Source organism: Onychostruthus taczanowskii, unplaced genomic scaffold (assembly GCF_017590055.1).
Source record: "Onychostruthus taczanowskii isolate IOZ18803 unplaced genomic scaffold, ASM1759005v1 scaffold48, whole genome shotgun sequence".
Taxonomy (NCBI): domain Eukaryota; kingdom Metazoa; phylum Chordata; class Aves; order Passeriformes; family Passeridae; genus Onychostruthus; species Onychostruthus taczanowskii.
In genome coordinates, this window is record NW_024502347.1 from 315,841 (window position 1) to 330,352 (window position 14,512).

A 14,512-nucleotide genomic window follows, 5' to 3' on the forward strand; every position below is an offset into this window, starting at 1 on the left:
GAACCTTTTGGAGCTTCCTGTTTCTTTCTTATTCTATCCAGGACTAATGTAATTTTAGCTACTTCTTAGCAATTAGATTAGGCACAGGCAATTTCCTTGTGAAATTGCCTGAGCAGATTCTTCCATAAACTATAAGAAACATATTGTGGCTCAGCAATATTTGGCAGAACAATTAAACTGGACTTCAGTGCCACAAATAGGTAGGTAGTTAAAAACCACAGATCTCCTCAGGTGCTTGTTTGAGTTTCTATAAACACAGTCTCTGTCTTGGCCATATGTGCCTTCTATTTATGGTTTCTGCTGCAGTCTATGCATCATTCGCTCTGGAAAATCATGTTTTAAGTACATTGGTCAATAAAGCCCTTGCACCTCTTATCCCTCAAATGTGCCAACATTAGATGGTTTCAGTTTGTGCCAAGTGTGTCTTTGGTGTTTGTTTTAGAATAACACTGTTTTAAAACAATAGCCTTGAATGTTCAGGGATCTTAAGACAGAGGAAAGAGAGCAGTTAAAAGATTTCATAAAAATCAAGAATCACCTTTGTGAGCATCTTTCCAAATAAGCCTGAGAACTGTACAAACCTGACAATTTCTTGTTCATGCAAGGGCTGTATTGATTTTGTGCAGCACGACACGTTCTGCTAGGTCTTTGTGCAAAAGAAACTGTGCTAACCTCCTGCCCCTTCCCCTGTCAACCTCATCACTTTCTGACTGCATGTGTCTGGTGCCCCTGCAGCTATCCCCATAAACACAAATGCCCCTTTAAACATCATTTCTCAAGCGTTTTCCTCTTCATTTCGGAGAGCACAGAGAAAGCTGAGTGTCCCTGTTCACACAGAGACATACCATTACATTTCCAGCCAGTAGTCTGATTGCTAAAAAGAAAAAAAAAACCCTCACCCATGGGTAATTAGTACTGTGTGTGTAGTTAATCGATTTAAAATTAAATGCCACTGGTGCTGCTGAAAGGTCGTGCTAGGTTTTGTTGTTGCCTTAAAAAAAATCCAGTTTAGTGAAGATGTCTCTGAGAAGGAATATTGGTTCTTTGTGCACTGCCTGCAACAAAAGAGAAGCTGGGGGTGCAGTTTCCACAAAGGATGCTGCAAATTTTATTGTCACCTAGATTGTGGGGTTTCTGTGTTGGTTTTAAGAAAGAAGCCCGTCAACGCAAGGAAGTGGCTGTATCTTCTTACTCACAGGAAAAGGAGCGCGTGTGCCAGCGGTCTTGTGGGTGAGATAGGAACCTCATCTCCTGCTTCCTAGTCCATCACCCTCATCATTAGATGATTCTGCCTCCCAGGCAGACTGATTACTTCATATTTTCATTCATTAATGATTTATCAGACAGCTCCTCCCCTAAAGGCTCATCTCCTCTGTTATACTCACAGCCCACACGCAACCAGCAACATGTAGCTGCCAGCTGGCACTGGCTTTGGGAGAGCAAGCTGCTGGTAGCCCTCTCCACATCTCCTGCTGCCCCCTCCTCCCCTCCCTTCCCAGCTGCTCAGCTCACCTGCCTGCTCGTGGTGGCTTCTTAGATTGGTGGCTTCATGCACCAAAGCCATGAAATGCCCCTGTGTCCTGTCCTCCTATTCCATCTCCAATCTGGTTGTTTAATGCGCTTTCCACAGCTACTTTTTCAATCATAAAAAAAATAGAAAGAAAGATGAGGTGAGCCCACCTGTAGTGCAGCCACACTTGTGTCTTTTGTTACAGAAAGACTGGCCTCTGGTTTTGGTGAGAGGGTTTGCTCAGTGGTGACTTAGATTTTAGTAGAGAAGTGGGAGTGCTGGGGAGAGACTGAGCAAGCTGTGTCTGTGAGCAGGAAGGTGTGGGTTGGCAACAGTTTCAGGTTTTGCTATCAGGTGCTTGGCACAACAGTTCTGTTGAAATCCCTCTCCAGTTGTCTGTGTGAGAGAGTGATTTTTATCACGTTGCTGAAGATTAACTCTATTCTTGTTCTCTGTTCTGCTCCCAGGAATCAGGCATGCTCTGAGGTCTGGGAAAGAGAGTCCAAATGAATTCTCATGATGAAAGGGGGGAAAATCCAGAATGGTTTGCTGCTGCCCAGCTTGTCCTCTGCAGGCAGGTGGTTACTGAGAGCAGTGGGAACAAGGGCTGCAGGACAGGAAGAAAAAAATATAAGCTAGGAGGAAAGGAATAAATGAAACTCCCTTGAGTAATTTATACATTAATGTATAACTTTTCTGTGCTTAATCTACTCTTGGCAAGTGGTGGCTGATAACTAATTTTCTCTCTTACTTCTCCCACACCCTCCCAGCATCTTCAGAAAGGACATGTGACAAGAATAATAAATCTCATTATTTTAACAGGCTAAAATGGAAATTATGGATTAAAAGTGCTATGGATGCCTCAGTAGAGAGAAACTGACTGTTCCTAGGATGCCTAAAGTATATTTTCATTTGCACTGTTTTTTAGATCTTTCTGAATTTTTCTGGGCTCTCCACTTACCTCTTTACCACAACACTTTTAAATAAACCAGTGTGAAAGACTTCAGTGTCCAATTGAGCAGCTCTTTTGCTCCTACTGCTTGAGGGTAGCTAGAGCCTGAGACTGCTCAGGCTTTGGGGGCAGTCTGGATCTAAATCTAGATTGGATTATTTTTTACTCTAGGTCTCTGACTTGGAGCTTTGTGCTACTATTTTAAGGAGGGAGATGGAGGGTGAAGGGGAGTTCAGGCTGACACACATAGTGGTGCTGCAAGACTGATCAGTTTGGATGGCTTTGGCTTTGGAGCAGAGAGAGGTGTGTGAGAACAGTAGCTGGTTGTGTTCTTTGTGCAGCCAGGTGTCTGAAAAACCAGTGTCAGCTCTGAGAGTGTAGGAACTCTTGCTGCTCCATGTCACAGGAGGCTTCAGGGCTCTCACAGACAGGGCAGAAGGCCATGGCAGAGATCTGCTCACGCAGGCTGAGGGGAAAGTGCATTTTACATTACTCAGTTCAGAACAAGGGGAAAACCAAGAACAGCAAGTAACTTATTTCAAGGGGTAGACTGTGAGCAGAGCAGGGACTTGGGACATGGCTCTTGCAAGCCTCTGGACCACAGACACAGCCCATTGCTTGCTGCGAGGCTGGTGCATCCCAGAGCTGTGGCTGAGGATGGCAGCTGAGATGAGTGAAGCGCTTCGTGCGTTAGCTGGTGTGCCAGAGCTTCTGCCAGGTCTCAGTAAAACCTGTCAAACCTGGCACACGACTGTCAGCAGAGCTAAGGGCTTCTTGCCTGAGGAGATTTCTGTCGGAAAGCTGAGTGTAAATTTACAGCACCTGACTACTTTACTCTCTGCTCTCTGTACATGGGGTGTGTTACCTTGTGCATAGGATGCATTAACTGTGCAAGAAGTTGCTGTAGTGCAAAGAGTATGCATGGAATTTCCACCTAGTGCTAACTGTCTAGGGTAAAGCACAGTTTGCCAAGCAGTTGTTTGGTTTTTCCTTGCATCCCATTAGATTTATCACTTGGATTGGAGCACAGGACATAAAAAAGAGGGACTCTGAACCACCCCTTTTCCCTGCAAAGTGTGTACTATGCTTTTGTTACCTTACTGAATTGTTGCATTTGTCTCTGTCTTGTAAAAGGAGTGAGAGGAGAATTTTTGTAAGTGCAGCAGGTCTTCACATGACCTGGCAGAATCACAAACTGCTGCAGTTAGAAAGGGTGTCTGGAAATCGTCTACTCCAGCCCTTGGCTCAAACCAGGGCAAACTTAAAGTTGTGTCTCAGAGTCATATCCAGGTGGGGTTTGGATATCTCCAGCAATGGAGACCCCACAGTCTCTCTGGGCAACCTGTGCCAGTGTTCAGCACCCTCACAGTACAAGAGTTTTTTTTTCATGTTTAATCAGCATTTCCTGTACTTTAATTTGTGTCCATCACCAGTTACTGGAAACCACTGCAAGGTCTTGCCTTGTTTCATTTACTGCCTTCCATGAGGTATTTATACACATTAAAAGAGCCTCCTCTTCTCCAGGCTGAAGAGTCCCAGCACTCTCAGCCCTTCCTTATAAGATGGATGGTCTAAAATCTTAACCATCTTTGTGGCCCTTTTACTGGATCTGCTCAAATAAGTTCATATCTCTTCTGTACAAGGGAGCCCCAGATTTTCAGGGATCCCTAAATTGAATCCAGCACTCCAGTCATGTCTTAGCAGTGCTGAATACAGGGGAAGGATCATATTTCTCAACCTGCTGGAAGTGCTTTTTCTGATGCAAGCCAGGAAGCTGATGGCCAACTTTGCCATGCCATAAGGGAGCATTGCTGGATTGTGTTCAACTTAGTTTCCACTGGAACACTCAGATTTTCTCCTGCAGTGCTGCTTTCAAGCTGACCAGCCCTGGATTGCCTGAACCCTGCTGATTCAGGTTGGCATTTTCAGCTTTTTCTCATGTTTAATGTGTCTGTGGCAGCTATTTCTTTGTGCAGATTATTTGGTCATTTTACATAATTACACTGTTGAACTAATTAAACTATCTTCCTGAAATCATCTCCTGTGGAAAGCAGTTCACAAAACAAGGCTCAGTGAGGCTTGCACCAAAATGGAACATGTAACCCACCTAACGTATTGGGGTTTATTTCCTCCCTTTTTCTCACGCTTAAATGTAAAATAAGCATTCTACTGAAGGAACCAGGCAAAGGCTAATTTGCCTCATTTGAATGTGAAAAGGAGCCCACATCCTTCCTGTGCCCCGCAAAGAATGCAGAAAGACTTTACAGAGAAAACAGATGTACTAATATGTATCACTTGTTGGGGGCAGGGGGAATCCAGGGTGCTGCCATCACAGCCGTGCTGAACTTGCAAGATAACAAAAGCACCAGCATACAAAATATAGTTCTTGGAAGCTGACAAGGTTGGGACTCTTTTCTTTTGCTTATATTTATGCTCCTGGCATCTGAAAAATATATATACAAAAGGAAACATGGAGCCTCATTTTTCATGCTTCATCTTCGGGGAAGATGGTTAAGTGCCCAAATGCAAACAAGAAGCAGAGGCTCCAGCCCAGGCATAGGGAAATCTGCATTTCAGAGACAATACTGCCTCACCAGAAGAATACACTACTGACATCATATACAAAACAAACATAACTTTTGGAAGTATCCCTTGATTTCATTTGTGTTTTAAATACCTCTCTAACATGTAAATATGAAAGAGTTTGTCCTATCAGCTCACAAAAAATGCAGGATACATGGGGAGTTTTAATGGTCTGATTGTTTTCAGCATGAGAGATAGAGAACAAATGAACTCAAATGTTGTTTTTACAGCTATGCAATACAAGTTAGAGTTCTGTCCTTTCCTGACCCATCTGTTAATCCCTTTCCAAGAACTTTGGCATTGAGCAGTCAGCACTGATGGTCAGCTTGTGAATTTGCTGGTGTTCATAACTTCCCAAATTCAACAACTTGCCTGATGCAGATTTGGCCCTGTAGCAGTATAGAGTCTCTTTCCAGCTTTTAGCTTGCAGACTGGAGGCAGTTGCATGTGGCAATTTATAATTTATTATATACAGGTATTGTCAGTCCCAGTAATAAATAGGAGAATGCTTTAAAGTTGTCTCTTAAAAGGCTACCTCAGACTTCCTAAATTAAAAACTGATTTTCCAAAAGCAGAGAAGTGAAGTATAGCAGCTACTCAGATTTCTTTGTTCAGCAGTGGTAGCTGAGTAACATCCATGGGTAGCTGCAGTGCTTAGTGAAGATGTTGTGCTCTTTTCCCTAAATGCAGCACAATGCACATTTTCTTACAGTCTGCAATACTGAGGTTCACTTCAAATTGACATTTCCTGTTCTTTCTGCTGTTTGCAACTTTGGAAAGTGTTCTTTATTTACAGGAGTTTTAAATCTATAGCACTGACATACAAATATCTGGCTGTGGATAAGACAGGCTCAATAACCTTTAAAAGAGAAATTTAAGCCCACTTACCTAAATCACTTGGATGAACATGAATGGAGCACAACAGCTTGAGGTGTTTGAGTTGCAGTTTAAGTGCTGGCTTGTTTTGTACAATCAGGGTAAATAAAATCTTGGCCTTGAACTGGTATCTGTGTATTGGAACAAACATCTCAATGCAGCACACTGCAGAAGGAAGGAAGCAGAAGAGAAATTAGATCACTTTCCTGCATTATTTCTTGTAAGTGTAGTCTTCTTACGTATGGAACACACATTTCCTGTTGTAAAAATATTGTAACAGCCTGCAGTAGACAAACAACAAATAATCTGCTGTCGCTGAAAACCGGAGTCAGAGGGGAATGTTTGGAGGGAAGTATTGGAAGACTGCAGATGATTGGATCTTCCTGCTCTGAAGAGATAGTGAGCGTGAGCTACATAACCACTGCTGTGGTTGTCCTAACAAGCATGGCTTTACAGTGTGGAAGAAATAACAGACTGACTCTTTATACAAATGGCAGTGTAAAGGTATGAGTGCATTTGGTGCTTGCTTTTTGTTTTGTATCATCTGTGCATTTAGACAGAACCATGTGAGTATCTTAATCCCCTCTTCTTTATGTGCCTTTATCCTGGAGTGTAGGTGCTTCCCTTACCTCTGTCTGCAGTGGTGTGGTTTGTACCCATATTCCATATGTTCTCTTACAGCACCGTTAAGTCCCAGCTGCGTGAACTGCACCAACTGTGTTTTGTGATAGGAATCAAGGAGCTGAGAATCCAGTTCAGTAACAGAATCACCAATCTCAGAATTGTTTGCATTGGAAGAACTTTTAAAGTTATCTACTCCAACACTCTTGCCGTGGACAGGGATGCCTGCCACTAGACCACGTTACTCAAAGCGCCATCCAACCTGACATTAAACATTTCCAGCAACAGGACACCTGCAACTTCTCAGGCAGTCTGTTCCAGTGTCTCACCACCCTCATTGTAAGACATTTCTTCCCATTTCCAGTTTAAATCTACCCTTTTTCAGTTGAAAACTGATTTTTTTTAAAAAGTCACTAAAGGTCCTGGTAAAGAGTTTCTCTTCATGTTTCTTGTAAGCTTCCTTTGAAAGTGTTCTAAGGTCTTCCTGGACTCTTCTCCCTGCTGAACAACCCCAGCTCTCTCAGTCTGTCTACATAGGAGAGGTATTCCATCCCTCTAATCATCTTCATGGCCCTCCTTTGGACCTGTTCCAACAAGTCCAAGGCCTGGTGCTGGGGATCCCAGAACTGGATGCAGAACCCACAGTGGGATCCCACAAGAGCAGAGTAAAAAGACAGAATAACCTCCCTTGACCTGCTGGCCACACGGTTTTTGATGCAGCCCAGGATTCAGCTGGTTTTCTGGGTGGAGTCCCATGTTGCCAGCTCATATCCAATTTTTCATCCACTTTTCCCCCCAAGTACTTCTCCACAGGGCTTCTTTTAGTTCCTTCATCCCCCAGTCTGTACAGATGCTGGTGATTGCCCTGGCCCAGATCCAGGATCTTGCACTTGGCCTACTTGAATTTTGCAGGGTTTGCACAGTCCCACCTGTCAAACCTGTCAAGGTCCTTCTGGATGACATCCCTTCCCTCCAGCGTGTCAATGGCACCACTCAGCTCAGTGTCATCCCCAAGCTTGCTGAGGGTGCACTCGATCTCACTACCTTTGCCATTAATAAAGATCTTGAACAAGGTAGGCTTAGATGAGATATGAGAAAGAAATTCTTTACTGTGAGGGTGGTGAGGCATTGGAACAGATTGCCTGGAGAGGTTGTGGATGCCCCGTACCTGAAAGTGTTCAAGGCAAGGATGGGTGGGGTTTTGAGTTACCTGGTCTAGTGAAAGGTGTCCCTGCCCTTGGGAAAAGGTTGGAACAAGATGGTCTTTAAGGTCCCTTCCAACCCAAACCACTCTATGATTTTATGATTAAACTGTATATAGTTCCTGATGATTGGTTACCTTAAAATCCTTATTGCCTGAGCCTTGTGATGCTTAGGCAGGTCCCAGCATAGAGTAAAAGATTCTGCGGCTTCTGATGCTCAGCCAAACTGTGGGCCGCAACTTGTGGCCACACTCTGGGGGCAGGTCACATAAAGGACAGTAGACAAAGGACAAAAGTCTGCTTCTACTTTGTGCAGGGGTGGTTTAATGTTCCACATCAAGTAGCTTCAGTAGCTGTTGCACATGATCACTCTTCTCTCAGACCACACCTCCTACGGAAAGTTACCATTAAAAATGGTAATCTTTATCTGTCTCTCAGTCGTGGTCAGGTAACAGATGCAGGCTTTTATTGTGGTAGAGTGACCCACACAAGTAGCTGCAGAAGAGCAAAGTGAGAATCCTCACAAGACTTTCTCTTCCTGGAAGCACTCCAGGCATACAGAAAGGGGAAGCCTTAAGTATCTCATCTGTTTTTTGTGTTAAACCATTGCAGACAATCTTTCTGTATGGACTGATGGGGGAGGAGCTGGAGGACTGGGAGAAAAGAAAAACTGTAAATAGCAGAACTGGAAGCCTTTCTTAGGAGAAACAGTAAAAGGGAGAGGAGGAAATGAGCTTGAGATCTGCTTTTTTGTTTGGTTTTTATTGTATAAAGTTGAGGGACCAGCCATGTTCAACCCTGATATTTTCCCTGGTGAGTTTGAAAAACTGTATCAATGATGTGTGAACTTCTTTTTACAGAAGTCATTTCAGGAGCAACATCACCAGGTGGAGACGAAAATCTTTAGCTCAGTCTTTTATTCTCAGGATAGACATTGTGGAATCCTTGATCTGGTTTCCTACCATAATTCATCTTTCTTATGGAAAAAATATTCCCAGCTTCTCTTCTTGTTGTCCCTGTGCAGAAAAATGTCGGTGTTGTCTCAATGTTCTCTGACTTCAAACTATGCAGCCCCAGAGCAGGCTAGAGCTTGGATATTTAAGTGAATGGCAAGGCAGGAAGGTATAGTCCTGACAATTATATTGAGAGCAGGTCCATGCAGCCCCCTAAAGTTTAGAAGCATGTGAGAAAGGGCAGAAGAGTCCTTCACATTAAGGAGAGGGAACTATGTTAGGAACTCTTTTGAATGTGCTGTGGCCATAAAGGACTGCATTAGGCTGTTCCTGGGGCTTTAAATTAATATTTCCTATAGGACAAATGTTTCATGCATGTTATGTGCAAAGAGCCAATTATATACACAAGTCATGTGAATTTAAGCTATAAATTAAATGCAGTGTGTACATACAAATGCTACTTTAGGAACGTTTTCCTTGGTTTTCCTTTCTTAGCATGTATCAGTATTGCTGCTGGGAGGTGGGCATGTTGTTGTCTGGGGTTTGGGTTGTGCTTTGTTTCCTCTCATTGTTTTCTTCAGTGAGGAAAGGATATTGGATAAAACTCTTTTCTGGTCTCTGTTGACATCAGCACATTCGATCTGCCTGCGTCCAAAAGAATTATGTCAAAGCAATTGCCTGCATTTGTTTCTTAGCGTGTTCTCCAGCAGCTCTGTCGCTTGAGGGTCAGACTGGAATACATTAAACTGGAATTGGGGCAGAAACTGCAGCCAGCCTCAGGTCAATGATGCCTCTTGAGATTTGTGAAAGTGACACTTCTGGGGTTCATTGCATTAAATTCCACAGCATTACTGTGTCTAGTCTGGGTGAATTACAAAGGCAGATGGGATGGTTACTTTCACATTCTCCTATTTAATTCTGTGTCTGTGTCTAGAATAAAAGGAAAAGCCTTGCATCTGATTTACTGTTGATTTACTGCAATTTTTTTTTTTTTTTTTTTAAATCCATGTATTAAAGCCCTTTACATCTATGTAGTTTTTATCATTTATAGTTAGGAAGATTATCACAGTTACTTCATCTGTAAAATTCTATTCCTGGAGTCTGGCCTATGTGATCCTTGGTACATTTTTTGACAGAAGCCTTTACAAGGTTTAAAAACACAGTTGCAAGTGTGCTTAACAGAACATCCTCATGCTGTAGGATGTAGCTGGGGTTGTGCCAGAGGGAGAGGGGGAAAAATGTATCCAGGAGGACAGAAAATATAAAGATGCAAAAATGCACAATTCAAACTGTACTTTTGCAGGCTCTGATTCATCTTTCATTAGTAGCTTTGAAACCTTGTTCTCGATCAGCTTTCCCTAGACTTCTGCTCTGTTAGTGACTAAGGAGTTGCCAATCACAGTTTTGAGCTGTTGGCAGGAGCTGTTGATAGGAATGCTGGATATAGCAGAGCTGAAGCGGTGGGGTGTGTGTGAAGGCATGTACTCATACACGTACATACACACCACACTTGGACAGGCCTTTCTCCTCCCTAAAATTTGTACAAACTTCCTTGCTGTGATTCACTCTGCAGAAGCTTTGTACTACATGCTTACTGAGGACAGGATCTTTCTTTTATGTTTGTGACATATGACCAAGATTTTACTATCCTGTGCATACTGTGTTTTAGCAGGCATCACTTACAGAGTGTAACCAAAAGTTTGAAAAACACGTTTTTTCCACCTGTTGAACATAAAAATAACTGTAGAACCATAATTAAATTTAATTAGATGTTTGTATGAAATAACGCCTTCTAAATCTCTGGAGTGGCATATGTGAACTAGTCCTTAGTTCAAGTAATTGAGATTATTTTATCTGTTTTATTTGCAGAATTTACACTGCAGCATTCAGTCATAAATGGGTTCATTCCAGAAGCTTAAAATGAGATGATGCCAGCAACTGGCACAAATCAAACACTTCCAGCTTTCCCACTCCTGCACATTGATAGGATTAATACTTTCTGGCCAAAGGCCCAGGTTAAGACAGACAGCATGCACAAAAGCTTGTGCTGCCTCCTTAAAAAACACCAAATTTAAATATTGGCAGGCTGTGAGATGAAGCAAATTCAGTCACCAGGGCCCCAGAGCTGAACACGTGGTCCTCAGGAACCCAAATGCCCATCCCCAGCCTTGGGACAGATAATCAAAAGCTTTCTTGGCAGCACCCAGTTCCCTCAGCATGCAGAAAGGGAAGGAGAAGACAGGTAGATGCCCTGAGTGACCTGGAAGGTTCCTGCAGGAGCAGTGCTCATATCCATTCATTCTGCATAAAGAATTTCCAGGAAGAAGATAGCTAGTCCACCAGTTCATCCTAAAAGGGTGAATTTGGGAGGGCGAATACCAGAGATATGGAGGACTCTTTTCCACAGCATAATTCTCTGAGGTCACCTTCTGTGGCCGGGTGCTGCTGGGATGAGATCCCTGCCAGATCCCTAGGACAAGGTCCCATTGGCACGCAGCAGATGAAGTGAATTGCTGAAACAAGGAATCACCAGTGCTTTCTCAGTGGAAGAGTCGTAACATCACCCATCAGTTTCCTAAAAGTGGTTTCCTTGGCATCTCAATGTGAGGAGCTTTGTACAGTGAGGTTTTGCATGCAGCCAGGTGCTGGGAATTTAGAGAGGCTGCCTGCAGATCCTGCAGAAGATGGACAGTTGGGTGTCATCCGTACTGAAATGGCACCTCATCCCCAAAAGCCTGGGGTTTCCCCAGAGATGTTTTGTAAGCTGTGAGCAGGAAGGCTGCCAGGATTAATACCCTGCAAGGGGAAGGAGAGTTTCTTGGTGGCAACACAGAGCACAGTGTGGTGCAGTGACCACTCAGCTCACCTGCAGGAGCTCCTGCTTTGTGACAATTAACCCAAGCCGTGTGGGCATGCATCCTTCTTGAATCAAGCGTGGTTACTTTCACAACTTCACAGAGGTGGGCAGGACCTCATAACCTGTGGTGCAAAGGGTTAATTACTGGTTAATTTGCTATAACACATCATTGCTGAACAAGCAGAACAAACTTGCCTGTTCACAGCCTGGATTGGAATAATTTTCAGTCCTGATGTAATTTCTACCTTTGCTAGATCAGAATCTGCTGTTAACAAATTTATTCAGTGTAAGAATACTGCTATACCATGAACAAAATAACAAAATTCCCTCTAAGATTTTTGTTTGTAATGAAGCCTTCTGTAGGCCCAGTGTTTTCAGTTATTTAATTTGTCTTCCCTGAACAGTCTGCCAGTTTTTTCCAATTGTAAAATGGAGGAGCAGAACCTGATACATTATTCACAAAGCAGAGGAACAAGAACCAAATACATCATCACCATAACCTACCTACTCATCTTTTGATTTTCATTTGTTTGTACAGCTGAGGCTTGCATTAGCCCTTTTGGCCACAGCCTTGCGTGGGGAATTCATGTTGAGCTGATTGCTTCCCAGGACCCCGGGTCTCACATTCAGTCTCTGCTTCGGAGGATAGAGTCCTCTCTCTCCCTCTCATCCTGTAAGTATGGCCTGGATTCTTCATTCTCATAAGGTGATTTTGTACTTGGCCATATTAATACCTAAACTGGTTTCTCCCATCTTGCTGCAGACCCCAGTTGCTCTGTGTCAGGCTTGTTCTTTTGTGGTTTGTTTTCTGCCATTCCCAGTCTCATGTCTAACCACAACGACTTAACTTTCATCCAGGTCACTGGTAATGCTATTAAATATTAAAAGGATGATCACCAGCGCCTGTGGAATCCAGCAGGAACCCATTTGTTTGCTTATAAATAGTTTCCAATTTACAGTTACACTTTGGTTTCCTTAATTTAGCAGCTTTTTAATGCTTCTAATATGACTGTGGACTCAAAAGTGACTTCAGTATGAAATAGGTTTAAGGTTTTAGACAGATCGTATGCAGTGCTCTCCACCAATGGAGACCTGCTCTCCCTGTACAGATGGAGACATTCCATGTCGGCTTCAAAGCATTCATAAGGATATTCTACAGAACTAGTCAAATGACTTAGATTTGTAATACTGTTAACGATGCTGCCTTCATCAAGTGCACTTGTAATTTTTGCAAGAAATTACATCAAATTAGTTTGACAGGATCTATTTTCCTTAAAGCCAAGTTAATTGACTTTAATTACAGAGCTTTGAAAAAAGTTGTTAATTGAGGCCGATGCCTCTGCAAAATACTGGAGACTCATCCAACTGGCCTGTAATTACTTTCTACCCTTCTCAAATAGTAGCCCAGTATGAGCCTTCATCCTGTCTTTGTTCCTTCCCCAAGGGCCAAGAACTGCTTTAGATGCAGTAGCAGCTCCAAGGCTGCCTCTGAAAACCTTGAGACAAGTTGATTTCTAGCAACTAATCTGAATCACCCAGAATCGTTTATCTGCTGCTTAACATCCCCTCTCCAGGGGCTGCTGTGGTGGGAAGCTATTTCATTACCATCATCATAAACAGATCATCCAGCCTTTTACCTGTGTGCTAATCGGAAACATTTACTGAATAACTTCTGCTGCTGTCATATTGTAATGAACGTTTCTACAATTTTTATTGTTCAGGATTCATCTTTCATAATCTGCTTAGAAAATTTAAAATGTATTTCTGATTTTATGTGCCTTTATTTTTTTTCTAGTATCTTCTTGCTTCCTGTATATAATCTTTATTTTAGCTTTTTTTGCTTCTTATTATCTCTTCCTCTTTCCCCTTTCATGTACCAGTTTTCTATATAACATTTTATATGTTTTTTCACTTCCCTGATAAACCCAGCTGTTTTTTCATTGTGTGTTATTTTTATCTAGCCCATTTCCATGGTTGTAAGACTGTAGGCATTTAGGAAATGTCTTAAACTGCTTGCAGATGTCAGCAACTTTCTGTATGTTCTGCCTTCAGCCTGATTTGAGTCCCATTCACTCTAGTTGTGTGAAACTGCTTTTCAGAAAGCATGCACTAGGATTTTAATTTGTGTATCTCTAAAGAGCGTACACTCACATATTGCATAAAATTCTGGTCTGGATTTGATTGCAGACAACGTTAACTATTTGCACAGGAAGTGTTGGTCCTTTTCAGTCCAAACAAGCAGTAACCTTCTGGTTTGTGACCGTTTCCTCTCTACTGAGACAAAGTCCTGAGCGGGGATGCTCTGGCTCCTGTGCTAGCCCACGTGTGACTCACGGGCAGCTCAGGTGTACCAGCAGTGAGTTGTGCGTGTGCCAGCACTGCAGCTCCCGCCCAATGCAGCCCCTGGTGGGGCAGGAACCGAGGGGCTCCTGCTGCACGTGGGGTGGGTGATGGTGTGACCAGCGTGGGGTTCTGCTCGTGTGTGGTGGAGCTCAGCTCTTCACCTTGTGGCGATCGTGCTGTGGGCTGCTCCTGTCCCCTTTGGTTGTAGATCACTCATTGGCAAGGCTTAATTTCACACAGTTAGGAAGGCCAATCCTTTTTTGAATTTAGGGGTTAGTAACTTGTCATTTGTAGTCCTTTGGAAAGGACAGGCCTGTGTTAGTGTTAGTGACACAAGGTCTCCAGAGTAACTCAAGAAGGGATTTTGTACTTCTTGTACGTAAGTGTTGAAGAAGCTCATCATCCCTGTAACTCTCCAAGATTATTTATTTCCTAGTTGTCAGTCACTCAGATGTAATTTGTGACACATATGGCCTGGCACCACCCTCTCCCATTTGGATTTTTTAAATTGGCTACAGCTGTTTCTGTTAATAATATAATAGTCTAAATATAGGTATTATTTTTCAAGAGTACTATTTTGCATTGCTAGTTTATAGGCAAATATATAGGGTTACA

At 42.9% G+C, this 14,512-nt stretch overlaps 1 protein-coding gene across 3 annotated transcripts in view; it reads left to right on the forward strand.

Moving 5' to 3' along the window:
- FYN (FYN proto-oncogene, Src family tyrosine kinase) overlaps window positions 1–14,512 on the forward strand; it is a 137,813-nt gene that overhangs the window by 72,563 nt on the left and 50,738 nt on the right. For all 3 annotated transcript variants that reach the window (XM_041414883.1, XM_041414881.1, XM_041414882.1), the window contains exon 3: window positions 12,093–12,227. The gene's annotated coding sequence lies outside the window, so the exon portion shown is untranslated. The remainder of the gene's footprint in view (window positions 1–12,092; window positions 12,228–14,512) is intronic.